Below are 22,750 nucleotides of genomic sequence, written 5' to 3' on the forward strand. Positions count from 1 at the left end.
CCCCTATGTGTCTCTCGCTTTTTAGTTATGTTGCTGTGACCACCCAATAAAGTTTCAGTGGACCCAGAAAGACATTTTTAATTCACACCCTTCACCCCCTTTTTGCACTCTGGCCTTCACTCACAACATCTTTATGCTCATCTTTAGGAGACAAAACACCTCCACCCCTCCACAAAGGGAGTCATAGCCCACACTTCGGTGTGAGGAGGGAACCCAAATGATGAAGCATGTCACCTAACGGTGAGTGAGGGTTTTTGTCCTGAGGGATTCTCTCCCCCATTTAGAAATTCATAGGACACCCTTTCTCTGATCTTTTTCGACTGAGACGGTTGTACTCTTGTGTGGTTGATATTTAATCTAGGGATCAATACTTCTTGGCTCTCAAAGATCCCTTTTGGTCCCAAGTGTGTAGATGACTTTTGTTGTCTCGCCCAGAAGTAGTTTGGTATCTCATTTTTAGGTTGAAACCTACCAAGCCATTTTGGGCACATTTGGAGAGCTTCCTGGGAATGCATTCCACTCATTGCTTACCATTGGCTTTCTGGTTTATGACTCACATGTGCTTGCTTTCTATTTGCTGACTTTATTTATTTTAGTCTGTCCAACTTGATTTTGTCCCTCCCATGGTCAGAAGTCAGGCTCTGTCTTCCTAGAGAGCTTGCTTTCCTTTCACTGACTTCAAAGTGAGAGGGTTTATGTGACAATCTTGATGTAAGAGGAAAGGCTGTTATTTTAGCACACACATTTAAATGTATGTAAATGAACTGTGCAGTAATTTCAGAAGATATCAGAATTAGGAAAGCACAAATTAAGCACATTTTGTAATTCTGAAGTTTGGTGGAAACAAATATTTTGATACGATCAAAACAAATCAATACACTAGGTGATGAGATTTCCGTAGGTTAACCATTTGTTCCCTGTATACTTTTATCAGTAAAACTGTATGTCTGTACAAATGTAATGATCATTTCAATTAAAATTGTGTTCTCTGTAATGGCAGTGCGCTACCACACCATGCATACTCCACTTTATGCCACTCCACTCTCTGCCACTCTGTTTAAGTTCACTCTCCGTCACTGCACTCTATGCTACTCAACTTTACTCTGCACCTCTCCAATCTGCACAACTTTACTCTACTCCTCAACTCTATACTCTACGCCACTGTACTCTTTGCCACTCCATTGTAGGCTACTCCGCTGTGTGCCACTCTGATACACTGTACTCTATGCCAGTTCACTGTGCGCCACTCCACTCTGCCATTCCACTCTCTTACTCCATTCCACCACCCCACGCCAATTTACTCTACTCTGCTCCACTCTACGTCACTTTATGCTACTCCACGCCACCCCACTCTCCATGCTACTCCACTCCATGACACTCTGCCACTCCACTTTACTCCACTCCGACAGTGTCACTGTATGCCACTCCATTCCGCACATTGCCAATGTACTCTACAGAACAATGTATATTCCGCAGCCACAGCTGGCAACAGGTACACATTGCTTTGAGTATATTTGTACAAGCGAAGATATCAACTTACTATCCACTGCTTTGCAAGCATTAAATAAAGAACACATAGTTTGCTTAAATTGTGTATTCCTGTATCTGATGTTCTCTGCCCAGATTCAATGGCGTCAAAGACTAGACCTAAATAAGTGAATCTAGGGACACTCCAAGCTGTTCTCATTGACACAAAAGGTACGCAACAAATAATGTTTAGGCCCACATGCCATCATTTGAGATTTAGTATATTTAGTTGATGGGTCTAAATCATACATAAATTCAGAAAAAGCTCATACCAAGGGCCTCAAAGCATTTGAAGTCTGTGCTAAGAGTACAGCATCATCAGGGTACTACAGTACGATCATAGGGACATATTTGGCATATGGAACATCTTGTGTAACTGTGCTTAAAAAAATCACTGAGTTTCTTAATATATTTAAATGAATAAAAGCGGGGCTACAATACAACCATGCCTGATGCCAAGGATCTGCTAGTTGGCCATTAGGACCAACCCTGACCCCAGCGGTCAGGTTTTGATGTAAGTAGGCCAAAACATGAACAATTGTAGTGTCTATTCCCAGCTCCAGTAAAATAGCCCATACCTTATTGCGATTGACCGTCTCAAAGTCAGAGGATAATTCCATAAAAGCAAGTTATTTGGGGGTCTTTTTAGATATGGTATATTTCCCCAGCAACAGATTGAGATTTAAGCACTGCCCCATCGTTCCTAATATTTCTCTAAACCTGTACTTACAGGGAGATAAGACATTCTTATTGTTGCACCAATCTCTTAATCTATTCAAAATTACCCTACCTTTTACTTTGATGGTGAAGTCGATTGAGGAATGGGTCTAAAGCACTTTGGGTCTGTGCGGCTGCCTTTTTTTAAAAGACCAGGACAATAATGGAACTTGGCCATGATGAGGTAAGAACCTTTACATCTAAATTAATAAATACGTTAGTGAGCAAAGGTGCCCAGAGATCTAGTCTCCATTGAAAGATATCAGTAGGTACTCCACCCGGTCCAGGAACTGAAAATGAGGAGCTATTAAAAGCAATAGTCACCTCCTCTATAGTTAAACGGAGCCTGTCAGTATTATTATTTAAAAATCGCGGGTCAGCAGAATCCATATCAAAGGAGGTTCTGCAGTATATATTGTTTAAATGTGTTACTGACTGGTCACCCATTATGTGGCTACTCATTAGGCAGAGTGTTAACGTTTGTACTCTGAATTGACTGACCACTCTCCAGAATTCACACGAATTTGTGAGCAGCTTCATTGGAGAAACGGTCTCAGTTAACCTTTTGTATTTCACGTTTCCTGGTCCCCATGGCCTCTTTATAACGTGCCTGAGCGACTGCAATAGGATTTCTAGGAATATCAGTCAGAGCTGACCTCGAATTCGTGTTCGCATAGAAAGAGGATCTGTCAAACCATTGAGTAGTTGGGGGGGATTAGATCAAAAACCCAGCTGAAGCAACACATGATGTGTTCGGTTACTTAACTTTTAACTGGTTGCATATTTTTCACCCCACAGGAATTTCAGATAGACATATCAAAAAGATATCAAGGTGTGTTTTAATTAAACAATCCAGAAATATGGATGGGTTGGGAAAATGCCAAGCAAGCAAGCCTAGGTGCAACACGTTGAGGCAATGGTTTTTCCACTGCTTTCACCGGGTCTCTAACAATTTATATTGTAAGTGAAAATGTAGCTCTAATGATTGTGATCACTAAGGCCATAATGCAGTATATACCACACAATCTAACAGAGGGGGAGAAGGATACACCCTCCCTCATCCTCCTCACGTATCATGTCACAACACATCAAAGAGGTAGGGTAAGTCAACTGTCGTTTCAGTTTGTTGGACGTTATACACCAGGGGAGCACACTGCGCTTGTAAAAACTGCCCTCACCCACAATAAATTGTGGCATGCTTCATCATAGGGATGCTACTAACGTCTCTGCGCAAACCAACGCTAGAGACGGAGCAATAGGGAGGGGTAAACAATACAACAATGATAAAGACACACAAGAATAAGAAAGGATCCTGAAAAAATGTGCAGAAACTTATAATGTTAAAACTAACTAAGGGATATCTGTATAATAATGTTATTAATAGATTCCCTAGTCAGGACTAAAAAAGATATACGGATGGTGGTGGTGTGAGTTAATTATGTACTCACCACCCCCCGTCTGCATAGAGGTTAACATGTTTCAGCCGGTTATAGCATCTTTATCCGGCCTTCATCAAGACTACAAGGATCCCTATGCTCTTATCCTAATTACCCCTTAAAAACTCCCCAGTTAGGGTTCTTACTCCACTGGAGAATCGTTTTAGTTGGTAACTTTACTCTTCAACTGTGGAAAAAAGAAGAGAAAAAAAGAAGACATAAACTACACTCCACTGTCAAACTTTACCAATGCAGTATGTCACACTCAAGTAAGTACTGTGTTAGCCCTCGTGTTATGAACAAATAATTATTGATTCACAGCCTCTACTATGGAATAGAATAGCAAGAATAACCATTTTAATTGGCGGGCTATGGACCAAGGTTCTTGCATAATAACAAAGTCAAACTTTTTATTTAGGGTCACCCAGTCTTTTAGGACCAGTTTGCTGTGAATCCCTGAAATGTCTTAAGACAATAAACTGAAATCCGTTAAATAACCCTTAGATTTAGTACTGGGGGTAGATCTCAGTACAGCTGGGGCCATCTAATTTCCAGCTGAAATAGTTATGTTTGGATGAATTATGTGAAACATCTACACTGGTCATGGTGCAAATATCCCATTACAAGTGGCCTCCATAGGACGGGTACACTGCCCATCCCACCTATGTGTAGATTAAAGACCAGATGCATTTGTAAGTCAGTCACAACCCCTCATGTCCTCCAAGACTGCAAATCTGTTAGTAAGAGGCAGCTCGGTATAACTAGGTTTAAAGTGCACCAAATTAGGTCTAGAAATAGGGACGAAGGCTGAACCAGAAGCGTAAGACAACAGCCCATCGGGAGGCGGCTTGTAAAAATAGCCCAATGGAGGGGACAGATTTGTGAATGCTCAGAGAAGAAGAAATTGTGTAGGGCTAAAAGGCTGCATACAACTTTAGTGTCTCTAACAGTCACCACTAGTGCATCCAGATAATTCTTTGGGAGATGGCTGACAACAAGGATTAAATCCCATATGCTTGTTTAACCAGTGTAAAACCTTGTTAATCAGCTGGTCAGTTGACTCTTTCAGAACCAATTTAAGTCTGGTAACATTAGCCAATATTAAAACATAAGGGCTAACTCAAAATGATCTCCCTCTCGGCAAAACGCTTGCCCAGTGGCTCTACCTGAGAAGGAATAACACATTAATTTGAAGTAATGGGATCATATTGATCATGCATGATAAACTGAGGGCAAGGAGGAATAGAATGGCATGTAGGAGTGCGCAGTGGCTGATTGGGTAGGACTGGAAGAGTAAAGTTAACGGTATTCTTTGCTTGAAGACCAGTTGATACGTTAATGGGTACCCTATTAATAACACTATTCGTATTGCTGGTAACATGAAAGGTAACTGAGTAATTGGTGAGAGTGAGACGCAATTGCAGCTTGGACACTGATTTTGAGGTACACAAGAGGGGCACACTGGCTAGGTTCAGGAATAGGGGATACAACCAGGGGACCTTGAAAAGAGCTGAACAGAGGATAGACCAGATAAAGAGAGAAGAGACATTGAAAGATCGAGTGGTAGAGGCGAGGGGTGATGACAAAATTAGACTAGTAACAGGTTATACCAACTGGTCGGGGACACTAAGAAGGAGTCTAAATAAACATTGGCACTTACTCGAAGCAGATAGATCCCTGAGAGAGGCAATCACAGAGAAACTAAATATTACCTACAGACGGGGGCTCTCTCTGAGGAATATTTTGAGCCCCAGTTATCCAACGACTAGAACCAATACCAATTGGCTTAGTCAACATTCATGGGGATTTTATGGTTGTGGTCGCTGTACAGCTTGCAAGTGGTCCTTTGCCAAGATTAAGGATTTCCAGGGACCTGGTGGCAGAACGTACACAATTAGGGCAAACATTACTTGTCTTACTAAGTTTGTGGTATATATCATTGTTTGTAAATGTGGCAAGAAATATGTTGGAAGTACTATCAGACAACTACGGGACAGAATTGGGGAACACATACGGGCAGTAAAGAATGGAGATATGAGATACCCTCTAGCGGCACATATGTCCATTTGCACTGACCAAATCGCAACAAGGAGCTTCACATTTTACGGAATAGACCATATACCTAGACACCCCAGGGGCGGAAATAGAGAGCTGACACTGAGAAAGAGAGAAGCACTCTGGATTTTGAAAATGAGAAGTACAGAGTGCGGCCTGAATATTGACCAGGAGCTACACTATTTCTTGGGCAGATAAATTCACAGGTCTTTATTTAAGAAACATGGGACCCTGGTGAGATGTCTGCGATCAGATAGGATCATAACTGTGCTGGAGTCGCTTACCCTTTATAGATAGATCTATCAAGCGCCTATCAGATCTGTTACCTACAAGGAGTAATGACATTGAATATTTAAAGTGTAGAGTACAGCCAAGATTTGTATCTGTGCTATGCAAAATGACCCTGTTGCGAACCAATGTCTGTTGTTTATGTTCTTGAATAGTATGCACAATGTTTCCAATGATTCACAGGCCGATACGAGATGCACTGCTGTTTTAAACGTATCTATTGTAATGACCGCATTTGTTGGAGAGAAATAAGGACGTGACACCGAAAACGCACTGAGCACATCGATAAAATGAAATTATTTCACCAACGGATAGCACCCACTATGAGATTGCGGCAGACGTGCACTTTTCCACCGCGTGCTCGACGATGACTGGTTTTTTATTCAATACGTGGTTTTACTAACCGGCTTAAATCTCAAATCGAGACAGACTAAGATCGTTTAACAGGTCGGAGGAGATTACTGGTAGTCTGTCTTTTATGCTTATGTCTGCTGGGACATGACGTAATTTTAAGGGAGTGGCTTTTGCGGCTGGCGGGAACACAATCACTTGCCGTCAACACTCGGGAAGAGGTAGCTGCACTCAGCTCGTTCGTGTTACGGAATTTGTAGAAGGGACGGTGTAATTGGGAAAACGAGAATGTATTTGTACTAAAAGGTAAGAACTGATAGAACGTGGAGACACGCACTCCTACTATGAGACATGAATCTTACGTGTAGAGGGCGCGTAGGAAAGGATTGTTACTGTAATTAAAAGTGACGTAGGGAGTTTGGCGTGTGAAGGAAACTTAGTAGAGGATAGCTATTTGAATATATACTGACAGAGAACTTGATCCATTTCATCCCACCTTGGAAGGACATCTGATTAACGGCTAGTCTAATAACGCTGTTTATGCTGCCACTGGTTGTTGTCACATAGACCGACGCGGGTATTCATTTATTTTGTCTACAGCACGATCAATAGACCTCGTAACGAAGGAGGGATCTGCATGAAATTAAATCTTTACACCGTCCACGAACAGAACCCCGTGTGGTCCGGAATTTGTACCACGCTTCGAGTATGTACATATGATGAGAATTTAATGTGGTTTGGGCACGGACATACCACATGAGAACTCCCTCTGATGTGGTTTTTTTATATTTCTGATTATTTTAGAAACAAGAAACGAGAAAAAATAGGTATTTGAACACAATCTGTCACGAAGGGTGCTTTCACACGAGTTTTCACGGTTGTGTTTGATTTTTATGGCACTTTGGAAGTACGCTAGTCATGGGCTTTCTATTTTGTCGTGTTCTGCTTTTTGCTCGGTTATCACATAACTCACATGACTCCTTCACCCGTATGGCGCGGACCACGACTTCGAACCCATACTATAGGATCGTCTCACTCACTTTTTCATTTCCTCCTCTCTCTCCTTCCTTTGGGATCATAGCTCTACCTAATTCATTGTGGTTTCATTTCTGGGTCTGTTTTCCTGTTGGATTTCTGTAATATTGCTTTTTTATCAATTGACCCTTTTATTGGGAATATATGAAAGACTATATTGTTCTTCATTGCTGTTTCTTTGCTTGTACAGCCTTGAGAAAGTCGTGGGACCATTCTTCCCGTAACGACGAAACACGTGTTGGCTGTGGAGTTTCTAAAGAACACGTCTATAATAAAGAAAGAATGAAGATCTGACTCATGTCCTCTGCAATTACTTGCTAGATGTTTACACTTCCGAATTTCAAAATAATGTTATGAATACTTACTTACGTGTGCTAGGGATTCAAAAGAATAACTGAGTATACACCCACATGAGCGCTAATATCCTTAAGCTGAGTCCGTTTAGCCTAGTTATATAGATTCTATTTTATCTAGATCGTCAAGCAGTGGCCCTAAATGTACTTTTATGATGGCCTAAAGTATAGTACAGATTTCATCAGTGATTTGAGTCCGTCCCAACAACCATTGTGTCTCATGTAGTATGGACAGCTTTCAAACCAGTCATCTCTCTCCTCCTTACAGCACCTCCTTTTTTCCTTTTTAACAGGGGGTTCGTTAGGCAAAGAAGTGTCATTAAATCTATAGTCACTGTCCGGTTTCTCCAACTGTGCAGGCGAATAAGCGATACCGTCAGTAGCAGAATCGTGAGCCCCCAGCGCTCTGTCACGTTGTGTACAATCAAGCAAATCACCTACTTCCATAGATAGTCTTCTTTCATTTAAGGCAATTTCTTTAGAGATCACCCAAACTGCTCCGGGACGGAACTACTCTGTTTTTCTCTTACCCATATTTGCCAAAGTAATCTGGCAAGGGGGGCACAAATTAGGAAGACGAAAGGGGAATGGCCCAGCCTTTTCTGGCTGATGATGGGCTCTTGGCCAGGTCTTCGCTTGGGCTCACTCCTGAGAGCATCCCGTGCTGCGGGTATCAAACAAGCACTTTATAGCTTGTGTAAAGGAATGCAGCCTCCTCTCTAAACTTCAGGTCCCCTGGCACATGCAATCCCCACCGGCAGCGTCCGTAAAATTCCTGCACTGCTGTTATCAAAAAAGCAATTTTTAGCTTGTGGAAAGGAATGAGGCCCCTTCTCCAAACTTCAGGTCTCCTGGGACATGCAATCCCCAACAGCACTGTCCGCAAAGAAGATCCCCACAGCATCAGCAAAGAAGAACCCCCCCCCTTGCATTCTGCATCACTCCATTCCACGCTGCACCACTGAACTCTGTGCCACTGCTCTTTACACCATTCTACTACTTGCCATTGCACTATATACCAGTGCACTCTACGCCACAAACTACTCTGCAACACTGCACTCTATGCTACTGAACTCTATGCCACTCTATTCTGCACCACTCTACGACACTGTACTCTACAAAAGCTCATTCTATGCCAATACACTGTACGCCTCTCTTCTCTGCATCACTTCACTCGCCACTAAACTCTATGCGACTGCACTCTACAGCATTCTACTCTTCAGCACTCCACTCTATGCTACTGCGCTCTACTCTGCATCGCTCTACACCACTGCACTCTACGCCACTGTACTTTGTGCAACTGCACTCAGACCACTGCACTCAACTCTGCACCACTCAAATCTACGCCTCTGCATTCAGCACCACTGCATTCTACAATGCTCCATTCTATGCTCTCATTCTAGGCTGCTGCACCCTACGTCACTCTATTCTGCACCACTCCACTGCACTCTACACCACTCTAACACACAACTCTCTATGCAAGTGCACTCCTCTCTGTACCACTCTATGCCACTCCACTCTAATCTACTCTGCACCACTGCACTCTATGCCGCTGCCCTCTAACTTGCACCACTCCATTCTATGCCACTTCACTCTACTCTGAGCCACTGTATGCCACTCCACTCTACATCGCTCCAGTGTAAGCCACTGCTCTCTACGCTGTGCCATTGCACTCAACACTGCACCACTCTACTCTACGATACTCTACACCAATCACTCTACACCACTCTGCTCAAAACCATTGCACTCTGTCACTCTACTTACACCACTGCACTCTACTCCACTGTACTCTGCAACACTCTATGCCACTGCACACCATTGCATTCAATGTCACTGCACTCTACGCCACTCTGTTCTACTCTGCACCACTCTACTGTATGCCACTGCTCTCTACGCAACTCTACAACACTTTACAATACACTACTCTTACCAAAGCACTCTGTGCCACTATATTGTGCATCATTACCCTCTACCCCGCTCTTCTGCACTCCATGCCACTCTACTCTGCATCACTGCACTCTTCCCTACGCTACGCTACTCTCTCTGCAAGGCCTCGCATCTCTCCAGGTAAGGGACTGCGACCAGTATTGACACAAATTCTCAGAGGTAACCCTGCCCACTTTTCCAGTGGTTCTTGTGTGTGCTACTGTAGACAATCTTATAGGGGCCCATCTCTACCTAAACACAATATGGTAGAACCTTTCTTGCCTTGAGCAGAGCTCCTGTGGCCACAGAAATGAGCAACCTCTCCCCTGTGGTCACTCAAAACCGGTTCAGGGGTGGCAAGTCATCTTCCACTGGGATTGGTGCCTTGCTGACTAGAGGGACAGAGGAGAGAGGGACAAGCCCAGGTGCAGCTTTCTTCCAGTGAAAGGGAAGCCTCTTCGAAGTTAACTTGGCTCCTAGGGACTGCCCAGATGGTCATTCTGTCAAAGAAACAGAACACCTTCCCATACTCAAGGCATTTGACTCCGCTCTGAGAGCAAGTTCACAACTCGTCAAAGGGGCTATTCATCTCCTAGATTGCAGCTCATGCAGTGGGCTTCTATAGGCTTTTGGCGGGTAAAAGGTGACTTTTTAAATGTACCTTAAGTAAAATATTTAGTAAGAAATTCTGATTTTACCAATGAATTGGTAATATATATTTAAAAATGTCTAAGAATGTAAAGTGAAGATAACATTCATTAATGTTAATATTATATCCTGGTGCTTGCATATGGACCAGCTAACCCTTCTACAGTGAAATTAGCTTTTGGGGCCTTGTCAGTTTGAGGACTTGTTTCATATTTACATATAAACGTTTACATATCCTACTTTTAAATACCATGCATTCTGGCTTATCAGCCGTTAATGCATCATAGGGTTGACTTATTAATATTTAAATGGATGGTTTAGGATTGTCAGGTCGAATTTGCATTCTTAAAACTGCACAGAGAGGATACAGTAGTAAGCCTTGAGTCATGCCTTGCACTGTGACACTAACTCTCGCACTATGTGTGCTATAGTCCAGTAATGACGTTTAACTAATGGCCCTAAGTATACCTTGTACCATATACTAAGGACAAATTGGTAAGTAAAATATGACAATTAGACGTTTGGCCAATTTCAAATGTTTTAGGGGTCAGAGCCCATGCACTGGGCACGGGACAGCAGTGTCCCAGTGTGCCGATTCCAAAGGCCAGCATTAAAATGAAGCAAAATAAATCCGGCAAGATGCAAAAGGCGGTGATGCATATTAGTTCCATTGAAAAGACATTCCTTTTCTTAACAGCTCTGTGATGGGGTTTACAGTTTTGAAGAGTTCCTTTATAAACTTGTGGTTCTAATAAGTCAGGCCAAATACATTCTGGCTTCCTACAAGTTAGGCTTTTTGAGCTTTATGACCTTTTTAATAGCAATTGCTATTCCATCCTTGGGTAGATCAAAATCAATATGCTTCACCAATTCTAGGTCAAATTGGCATTTTTAAGTTTTGTTGAAAGAGTATTATATTTTAGTGTTTGTAAATCTTCTTTTTTACATCTTGTTCATATTGTGTGAAATCATTTGAAAATATCAGGATCGTTTAAAAATATATTACCACATTGTGCACTAGTAAGTCTGAAAAGATGGAATCCATGAAGCTTTGAAAAATAGATGGAGCACTGCATAATCTGAATGGCATAACTCTGTATTCAGCGTGCCCCAGCAGACTTGTAAATTCCATTTTCCACTCCTCTCCAATTCCGAGAAGATTACAGAACCTCTAAGATCTAGGTTTGAAATCATCTCTTAATCTACTGTATTCAAAATCTAAGAAATCAATAGAAGCGGATAACGGTCCTTGATAATCTGTACAGGGGTGTAACTCAGTTCAGTTTTTCCTAGGTACAAAGAGGAGAGATGCTCCAGCTGTTGACTTAAATGGTATAATCAGTCCATTTTGAATATTTTTCTCTAAATAATTTTAGAGAACTCTCCACTCTTTATGGGATAAAGAATACTTTGCAACAAACTGGAATTGTGATCATCACCTTACATGAAATTGTGGGCAAAGAATTCATATTATAAAAAAAGTTTTAGCTGATCAGTTAAATAAGGGATTATAGATGGATAAATGATATCAAGAATTATAGGGTGCAAGGAGTACCTATCAGGTCAAACATTAGTAAATCCCTTTCCTTCTCGATCTTTAGTTTCAATACTTTAGTCTGTTTACGGACGGGTCCTGAAATCACAAGAGTTTCATCCACTGCTTGTAAATGTTTGTGGTTGTTGCTCTTTACAGACTGGAATATTAATGTGATTGGCCCACCCTATGTCCATATAAGTTTCTGATGCCCTGCGTTCAATCAAGAACTGAGTTTCAAAACAGAATATCACCACAAGTTAACGATGCCTGAAAAATTAGGAATCCAGAACTTGAGGTAAGCTGATTTATTTGTGACTAGGTTAAAGGACTACAACTTGCCACTTCTACTTGGTTTATGGGTGTGTTAGCTTGTTTCCTGTATTCTTGTATGGAACAGCGCAATCATTTCAAAGCTGCCCCTTCAACCGTATTACAGGCACAATCCTAACTACCTTCTTGTGGTGTTGATGCATTCCACGTCTCGAATGTATCTTGCATCACTGTGAGGTAAGATCGAACTTGTGGGAGTTCTTGGGGGGAGGTGGGGGGGTCAGTTACTTTTGAAAGTTTCCATGAGAAGATGTACTTGACTATATTACTATGCGGAGTTGCCAATAAAGCTACTTAAAGTTACTCAAGTGTACCGGAGTATTACATTACAAATTGGCGACGAGCGAGCGGCAACTCTGCAGGAACCTACGCAAGCGGGAAAGAAAAAGAGAAAGGAGAACGGAAGAAGAGAAAATGAAGAACGAATTACCATAAAAGGCGACTACCTTAAGAAGGAGGGTAAGCCAGCAGTTAAAGAGGCACGGCGTGTGGTAGCGAGGTGAATTGATGAAGAATAAGGAAAGAGACTTACTTTGTGAAGTAGCTGTCGCGAGCTGAAGCGCGAGAGTGTGTGCAGTTATGGAGGGTGCATGCGAGCAGTCGCGCGGAGAGGCACAGGAGACGGCTGTGGCGTACAAAAAGAAAACTGATGAAGTACGCTTGCCAGCAAGAGTAAAGCGCAATGGACGTGGGATCGTCATCATTGTTTGGGATAACGTGATGACATCACACGTATTGAGCGGCCATTTAAAGTAGGTCGAAGTCGACCTTAGAGGAAAAAACGCTTCAAGGAAATAACGAGGAGTGTTAATGCACATCAGTGATGTGCACACCGGATAATTGAGGAGGCAAAAGCGAGCAAGAGGAGGTGATCGCATAGGAAGAAAGGACTGAAAGCGACGGATTACACATCGGTGATGTGCACACCTGTTTGAATTTGATGATAGTAGAAGTGAGTACTGTCTCTGGAAGTTGATTTATTTTTCTTTAGTGCATAGATTTACAATGATACGCACACCTGTAGCAACATTGAAATACAAGACTAATTGAAATAGTAAGTGTGCATTCATTACGGTGATGTGCACACCTGTGACTTTATAATTAAAAAGAAAAAAATTACTAGTGGTGAATAATAGAGGTTTTAGCAGTAACTTTTAAAAAAACGGGAAAAGAAAGAGAATGTATGCTGCAAACTTTTACACTTACACCTCCAATTTCTTTCTTGCCAGACAAGAGTGAACCACGCATTAAATGGCAAGAGTGGAAGGATTATTTTCTAAATTACATGGTCACTATTAACAATGAAAGCATAATACTCGTTATTAAAAAATGAATTTTATTACATTCTTTAGGACCAGAAGATATTAAACAGTACATCCAAATGGAAAAGAAAGAAAGGAGTGAGGAAGAAACAGATGTTTATGCTAATGCTTTAGAAGATTTAGAAAAATACTACGCACCAACAGTTTGTGTTGCTATTGACAGATATAAATTCTTCAGGAGAAAACAAGAACAGAAAGAAAAAATTTACTACTATTTGGCTAATCTAAAGAAAATGGCAGAACGTTGTAGATTTGGACAAATAGAGGAAGAATTAATAAAAGATCAGATTATTATACTCACTAACAATAAAAGAGTGCAAGAGAGATTATGGACCATGGGGGATGGTACGTTGAGTAAAGTACTTGCTGTCGTGAGGAAAGCAGAAGTTTCAATCAGGTGTGCGAAAGCAGCCTTAGAGGAAGATAAGGAAAAAGAAGAGGTTTGTGCAGTAAAGGAAAAGATGCTGAGTAAAGTGAGTAAAAGAAAGCCAGAGAAGGAGAGAGTAAAGGAGTTTAAGGATCAAATGAAGACCAACAACACGGCCAGGGTAGAATTTAGAAGAGAAACTCAAGGTGTCTTAACCTGCTATAGATGTGGAAGTTATGATCATCTAGCAAATAGTAGTACTTGCAGGGCAAGAGATCAAAAATGTGCAGTTTGTGGATTAATTGGACATTATGCACGAGCTTGTAGAAGAAAGGATAATACTACAAAGATTAAATGTGTGACAGAAAAGCAAAAAGAAAGCGAGACAGATGAAGAAGGTTTGGAGGAGGAGGATGTAGTCATCATGGTAAATGATGCTGTTCTAGAGGTGAAAAACAAAGGAAGAAGTAAACCATCTTGTGAGATCATAGTGGCTGGGGTGCAAGTTGTGTTAGTGGCAGACTCAGGGTCCCCTTACACAATTATAAATTTAGATATGTGAAAGGAAAAATGCGTGAGTGAAATTAGAGAAGAACTTAGTTTATGTGATGTTAGACCCGAGAGTTTCACAGGAGAGCGTATTCCTATGGTGGGGTACAGAGATGTCACATTTATATTCAAGGGGCGTAAAGCTGAAGGAAGGATGTACGTGGCAGAGTATGGTCCTTGTGTTTTAGGCGGGAAGGATCAGAGAAGTTTGAAGATAATTCTCAACCCAAACAGTAAAGAGCAAGTTTTAGTGTTGAGTGAAGATGATGATTTGGGTAAGAGGCTGTGCGAAGACTACAAGGAAATGTTCTCGGGGAAAATTGGCCTACTTAAGGGATTTAAGCATAAAATAATACTCAAGGAGAATGCAGTGCCTGCAAATTTCAAAGTTAGAAGTGTACCATTTGTAGTGAGGAGTGAGTTGAAGAAAGGATTGAATAGATTAGAGACAGCTGGAGTGATTGAATGAATAGAATCCTCGGAGTGGATGTCTCCAATTGTAGTCGCACGCAAGTCGAATGGAAAAATTAGACTATGTGTGGATAGAAAGGTGTAAATAAAGAAATGCAAGTAGACAAATTTCCATTACCAAAGATTAATGAACTTCTTACAAAAACAAAAGGAATGAAATGGTTCTCAACGGTGGATTATTCGTCCGCTTACCATCAGATTCAACTGCATGAGGAGAGCAGGAAAATAACATCATTAATAACACCTTTCGGATGCTACCAGTATGTCAGAATGCCGTTCGGACTGGTCAGAGGTTGGAAGAAGTTTTGAATATGTTGAAAAGCAGAGGGTTAACAGCTGAATACAAGAAATGTCGATTTGCTAAGAAAAAAGTAACATACTTGGGTCATAATATTGGGAAAGATGTTATTTCTCCAAAGAAAGAGTTAATTGAAGCTATTAGAGATGCACCTGAACCAAAGAATAGAGGAACGTTGTTCCTCTTTATGGTCTTGCGGAGTATTACTCCAAATTTGTAAGAAATTTTGCAGAGAAAGCTTATGATTTGAGACAGTTATTGAAACAAAGGAGCAAATTTGTTTGGGACGGAAAATGTAAGGAGAATATTGAGAGTTTGAAAAATGAAATATGTAATGCAACACCAATTAAGGGTTTCGATCCAGAATTGAGAAGTGTACTTACGGTGGATGCGAGTGGAAAATGGTTGGGTGCTGTACTCAGGCAAAATGATGGTAGCACAAAGGAAGTTGTAATAGGTTTTGCATCCAGAAGTCTCACACTTATAGAAGAGTTATACTCTGTAATAGAAAAAGAAACTCTGGGATGTGTGTGGGGAATGGAATACTTTAGAGCATTTTTATGGGGAACTGAGTTTGACGTAAGGACAGACCACAAGCCTTTGGTGACTTTGCTCACTAGAAGTGGTATAGTGAAAGCATCAGCGAGAATAGCAAGACTATCAATGAGGTTACAAGACTACAATTACAGAATACAGTATGTACCAGGTCTACAAAACAAAGTAGCAGATTGTTTGAGTAGAATACCCTTACCAATTAAAGAAGTACCTACAAACTTTTGGGATGATTATCAAATTACAATTGTAGGAGTGGATAGTATAAATTCAATTGGGAAAATTGAGTGGATATTAGAATATGAGAAGTATGACTTGATAAAAAAAATAAAGAGAGGATTCATAAGGGTTGGGGAGAGAAGAACCCTGATATTGCTGAAGAAAGAAGTTTCTGGGAGGTAAGAAATTAGTTGAGTGTTGAATCAGGATTTGTAGTTAGAGGTGGAAAACTGTTCCTCCATTAGGTTTGAGGAAAAGGGTGTTAGAAGTATGTCATGAAGGGCATTTTGGAATTGTCAGGACAAACAAAAGAGGGAAATTTTCTTATTGGTGGCCAGGAGTTGATCTTGAAGTGGAGAGAGTGGTAAGGGAGTGCAAAGAATGTGCAGATTCTGATAAGTCTTTAAGGACAATGAGACCACAGTTATTACCCATGGAATGTCCTGAGATGGTTTGGGATGTATTGGCTGTAGATTTTGTCCGTCCAGTGTAGTCGAAGAATGCTGGAAGTAAATTTATTATTTTTCTAATAGATTAGTTTAGCAAATGGGTAGAATTGGAGGTTGTTGACAAGGCAGATGCGGATATCGTTGTTAAATTTCTAAGCCATGTGTTTTTGAAGGAAGGCTTACCAAAAAGACTTTTAAGTGACAATGATACACACTTTACAGCATCAAAAGTTGAGCAGTTTTTTAATAGGAATGGCGTACAACATGTCAGAACTTCAGTGTATCATCCCTCTGGGAATGGTGCAGTTAAGCGATGTAATCGTGTAATCAAAGGAACTATTTAAATTGCTTGTGAAAATAGGAAGAATTGGGAAATGGAGATTAAAAAAAATGCTGTGGGGTTATCGGTTAGCACCATCTCTTACAGGATTTAGTCCTTTTGTTCTCATGCGAAGAAGAGAACCATTCACAAAAGGTAACACGGGATGGATGGATAGTACTAGGCATGTGGAATGGTCACCCAAAGTGGTCACGGAAAACATTATTAAGACACAACAAGTGTACAAAAGGAATTTTGACAAAAAGAATGCCACTAGGATGGAAGAATTAAAAGTGGGGGACTGGGTAAAAACAAAAAAATGGGTAAAGGTACCGAAGGGGGAGAGTGCATTTTCTACACCACTAAGAGTTGTAGAATGTTTGAGGAAGGCTGAGTGACAACCGTGTCTGGCACACGAGTCGTATTGCTAAATGTAGTAACATTGAAAAAGCACAAGGAGAGGATGTTGGTGGATATCCTGTTCTTAATGATTGGTTGTGGGAGGATGAAGTTGAAGATGGTATGGAGCAAGGACAGACAGTGGGTGCACAGGAAACCTTTAACGCACCTGAAGAAATACAGGAATATGTGGAAACTGGTCCAAGGAGATTGGGTAGAATGGGAAGAGTAATTCACACCCCTTACAAACTCAAAGATTTTGTTCTACGTTAACCTTTTATTGTTTTATTTTCGTAGAATACATTGTATATAGTTATTTCCTCTCACTGTTGTTCATTATATACACAAGGGGGATGTGTGGTGTTGATGCATTCCATGTCTGGAATGTATCTTGCATCACTGTGAGGTAAGATGGAACTTATGGGAGTGGGAGTTCTTGGGGGGTCAGTTACATTTGAATGTTGCCATGAGAAGATGTACTTGACTATATTGCTATGCGGAGTTGCCAATAAAGCTACTTAAAGTTACTCAAGTGTACTGGAGTATTATATTACGCTTCTTTTCTGTTTTTCCTCTTCAGAAAGGGTCTTCACGTCAAACAGAGTTGAACAGATTCCTCCTGTTCAGTCTGTCCTTCATGGTTTATAGAAGTTGATTATTGAAAAGTTCAAAATTCATTCTTTCTTATCGCAGATCTTTGCTCCTTTATCTCGCTGTCTACTTGTAGAACAAGAGTTATTAGCCCTCGGGAAGAAGGCCAAGGCTCCTGAGCCAGTTCATCATTTAATTCATCCTTTAATACATCCTTCAATCCTTCCTGGAAAATAGAAAATAACTTATGATAATTCCAATCTGTATCTGTGGCAAACGTTTAAATCCTTTAATATAGGCTTGCATAATCATTGAGCCTTGGCAGATCACCAGTACCTCACCTTGTATGGAGTACCACTGATCATGCCAGTTATGCATTATTTTGGAATCCTCAAGATATCCAGGATAATTATCGAAGAGGACTTTCTCCATTCTCCAAAGGTGTAGCCCATGCCAGGGCACTGCCTGTTTATTTGCTGGTGACGAACCCCACCTTGGCATCCATCGGTAGCATAGAGGTCAGGTTTAAATAGAAGGTACATGTTAAAAATATCAAAACGTTCTTTGCATTTTGTTGAAAAAGGTCAGCAAGGGGTAGATTCAAAGTGTCCTGCTGTAGTAGGGCCAAAGAAGCACATAAAACAGTATTTTCGGTGATCAAGGCTTGAACCAGGGTTGTTAAGATATTTACTGGTCCTATAAGAACCAGAATCGAAATGTTGGTAGGTGTTCTAATCTGTCAAACACCTTTCTTCTACTGATGGCTCATGCCGGTCTTCTTTTTTCTCTTAGGTAAAGCCTATCTCTCTTAAAGACTAATCCCTGATCCAGAAGTGAGAATAACTGAAACAGCAGGAAGTCAATTAGCGATCCCTTGAATTCCAGTGTTTCAGTTGAACAACATCTGATTTCAGAGCAAAAAAAAAACTATGGAAATAGGCGAGCAAGGAAGCAGGCAATTCAATCAGGCAAACAGGAGTTTTGAAGAAAACGGAAGCTGTCAAGAGAACCTGAGTGAACGACCCAAACAGATTAAAGGTTTTGTCTGATAACAATTTGGTCCAGGCTCATTTAAATACTAAAACGTCATCATATTGCCTCGAAGCGATTCCTGTTTCTTGGTTTGGGCAAGGACATCCTTTGCAATGTAAGAAAAAAAAAAGTCCTTTACCAAGATATACAATTAAATGGATCCATGTCTAATATATATCCATGTATCGCAATGCTCCTGCTGGAAGCCGGAGTCCCATGAGAGGTGGTGCCGGGTTGGCGGAGCTGCCGATAATCCAATATTTGTAATCCCACAAAGTACTCGCAGGGGCTCTCGGAGACCAAAGAAAAGTAATCAGGGAAGGAAAATAATGATTTATTCCGTCATAAATCCGTCGTGATGCGTTTCGCCTTACGGCTTGTTTACACAAAGTGCACGAAACAAAACAGCCTCATAAATATTCAATCAACAGAAACTGACAACGGCCATGGAAGGCCCATGAGCATAATGTGAATACAGCGTAGTGCATGCTAAAATGTGCGCCATCTTGGAATGAGTAAAAGCGTGCCTGAAAAGCACTTAGCCGACATAGTGCCCAACTCGAAAAATGGTCCTGATCACTGGATCTTGAACTCAGAATGGCTCATTATTAAAAGCACAACAAATGCGCTCCGTGTTACATACAAAATATACATGGCATTATGAAATTGTATGAATACACAAATCGATGAGATCCCTAGGGGAGTATGTTCCGAAGGACCAATTGTTGCCTCCCACTCCCGGGAATGTGTCAGTGACCGCACTTGAAATCTCTACTTGCAGGACAGTGTGCTCAAGGAGTAAACAGTAAAAAGCACGCTCTGCAGTATTGTCCCCAAGTGAGTGATCAATCTGGACAGTTTCAACTCACAACATGGTGTCCCTCAGTGGGATAAGTATTGTCTTGCACAATGAAAGCATGCACTAGTGTACCCCTGGTGGGTAACTGGGTTCCTAGTCAGACTGCACAGTATTGTGAGGCACGGAAAATCATAATGACAGTGTGTAATATGTAAAGATATAAAGTGCAAAACTAAAAGAAAGAAAACTAACAAAAATTGACAGTCTTATCTGCGGCAGATGCCATTCCAGGAGAATGATGCCACGAAGAAAAGGGTAGGGACCTGCTCTATCGGTTCCATCCAAACTGTCCCTTCCTTTCCTCCTGTAGAAAGAGGGGAAGAAGAAGATACAAGATAGAAGTTATCGGATTAAATGTTCACAAAGGCATAATGTACATAGACTCATAACTGTAAGCAGAAAAATATATGTTCGGAAAACACAGCATTAACAGTTGGCACAGATTCACTCAGAATTTTAGGCATGGATTCAATGAGATTGCAGGGAGAGATAAAGTCTCATATAGGGCTGTACATTGGTCAAACATTACTCTTCATGTAGATGTATGGCCAATTCCTCATCCAAGTTATGGCCTTTCGGATAGCGTGTTCCTAATTCAATAATGCGTCTGGATTCTTACTTTCTGAATATAAGCTCACGGTTCCCACCCCTGTGGTTGACCTCAACTTGTTCAATAATGAAATATTGTAGCTTGTTGCTGTCTGAATTTTTATTTCTCAACATGTCGGGCACTGGGGTAGCTAGTCTTTCTTCGTTATTGCCCTCAAATGCTCCAGAACGTGCTTTTTAGCCATATGTGTTGTACTGCCTATATAAATGAGATTGCATGGGCATTCTAGAGCATAGATCACATATGAAGTGCTACATGTGAGGAACTGTCGAATGGTGATTATCTTGCCACTGTTGGTATTGAGGTATTCCTTAATGTGACTACCACGGCAGGCCTTGCAGTGGCTACAGGGGAAAATCCTTGCAGATCGATACCCCTGTCAGGTTTCCTTGTGATGTCACTATGTACAAGAAAATCCCTCAAACTGCATCCCTTCCTGTAGGTGATCAGTGGTCTGGATGTGATGTTAGAGCCAATAATGGGGTCTTTCTTTAGCATATCCCAATTTCTTGCTAAAATGCATTGTACTTCTTTCGATCCACCATTGTAGGACATAATCACCCTAGGAGTGTCCTCCCCTTCATCTGCACTGTCCTTGGTGGAGTTCTCAAGGACGGTCTCCCTACTGATATTAACCTTCTTAGTGGCCTTACGGAGTACCCAACCCGGATAGCCTCTTTCTGGGAATCTCGTAAGCATGATGTTCTGTTCCCTGGCGAAGGCTTCCTCCGAGCTGCAATTGCATCTAGCTCGAAGGCATTCTCCATAGGGAATGCTCCACTTGAACCGGTCACGATGACTACTAAATGCATGGAGAAGGCTGTTGCCAGCCATGGCTTTCCTGTACAATCTCGTCTGTAAGGTGTTGTTGATTATTTCAACCTTGGTATTCAAAAATTCTACACTGTTGTGACTGATGTTACTGGTCAGAACAAAATTGCGGTCATTCTGATTGAGTTTGTCAATAAATCCTTTGGCTTCGGCAATCGTGCCTCTCCAGATCAAGAAGAGGTCATCGATATACCTCAGCCAAAGCACGACTTGGTCAACCTCCTTTTTATAGTTGTTGTCCTGCCTGAGCTCTTCTTCCCACACCCCTAGAACCAAGTTCGCAAAACTGGGCGCAAAACAAGTTCCCATGGCCGTATCAAGGGTCTGGATGTAGATACTGCTATTGAAAAGAAAGTAATTGTTTTGGAGACCAAATCTGATCATAGCAATGATCATATCGGTATGTTCCAAGTATTTGATGGGGCGTTTGGAAAGATATTTCTGGCAAGCTGTAATCCCTGCCTCATGTATATATTGGATTAGGAGCCAAGAACGCCGGACTGCCCTAATTAGTGCAGGCAGCCTGCTGTGAGCATGACACCTGATATGCTGCTCTACTGCCGGTCTCCGTTTTATTTTGTTTACGTTTATTTTCCATTCCTAGATGGCAGTTACTTAGATATATAATTGGAAAAAATACTTTTTCTAGCTCAAAAACACTTTTTAGATAAGGAAAATAAAAGCACTTACTGTACCACAGAGGGTAGCATGGGATTGTAGGGGCTGGTGAGGGGGGGTTAGGGGGGAGCCATCGGGTGGGGTATGGTTATTGGGTGGGGCAAAGCAGTACAAGAAAGAGAGCAACAAAAGGCATGCACTCTAATGAAGTGCTTAATGGAAAAGAAAAAAGTAGCTCCTAAAATGTGAGCAATGGAAGGATACAAGTCAGCCATTCAAACGAATAGTAAAGAGCCTGTCCTCCAGCAGGAGGGACAAAAACAAGAAGATGAAAGGAAACAAATAAGAGTGTCAATTAAGCCAGCCAATGCTAAGTAGTGGATGAGCTCTAAGCCCACTTAATTCCTAGAATGGTCCACAATAGGCTTTAGTCTTCCAGGCAGCTAGAAGCCGTCTGGTGGGCCAAACCAAAAAAGAAATCCAAGTTAATTTAACCTGTGGGAAATGCATTGCTATGGTAGGAAAAGTCAGTTGATTAATGCGATCACCATAGATGTTTGTGTGTAACCAGAGGGTCCCCAATTCGAATCCTGGTTGATGCTTCTGGCAAAGAGTGTTGTGTACTCATAGTGCTAAGAGGTCCCCACCCTATGACAGAAACACTTAACAAGTAATTGTTTTAACCCAGTATAAGGTAGGCCGCATTGAGCGTAAGATAGGCTGTCTCAAACTGTGCAGGATTCACTGTTTAAGTGCTTTCAAAGCGTATATTTTCAGTGCAGCACACTCAGACTGTACCTTGTGCAAACCTTTTTTGTAGGCTTACAGTTAATGGACATATTCTGGAACTGCCAAGAACTTTTATGCACCTCTCAAAAAGAATAACTCCGTCACCATTAAGCTGCAGATTATTCTATCAATTAAAATCCACACTGGTTTCCAAGAAGCCTTTTGTCTTTGTTCTTGAGCGGTCTGTCGTTCTCTTGCGTCAAAGTGCAGGAGATCCCCTCCTTCCATTTCAGCCAGAGGGAACGCAGTAGCAGCATTAACCACGCAGGAAC

The 22,750-nt window shown here is 41.4% G+C and overlaps 1 protein-coding gene and 1 long non-coding RNA gene across 2 annotated transcripts in view; both read left to right on the top strand.

The window, feature by feature from the left end:
* The window catches only part of SH3YL1 (SH3 and SYLF domain containing 1), a 483,838-nt gene that overhangs the window by 276,390 nt on the left and 184,698 nt on the right, over positions 1-22,750 (top strand). The gene's annotated exons all lie outside the window — the stretch shown is intronic.
* LOC146817207 (uncharacterized) lies at positions 6,984-7,674 on the top strand. Its single transcript, XR_014962508.1, has 3 exons — positions 6,984-7,080; positions 7,179-7,201; positions 7,600-7,674. It is a non-coding gene; the product is annotated as an uncharacterized LOC146817207 (long non-coding RNA).

Source organism: Triturus cristatus, chromosome 6 (genome assembly GCF_964204655.1).
Source record: "Triturus cristatus chromosome 6, aTriCri1.1, whole genome shotgun sequence".
Lineage (NCBI taxonomy): Eukaryota > Metazoa > Chordata > Amphibia > Caudata > Salamandridae > Triturus > Triturus cristatus.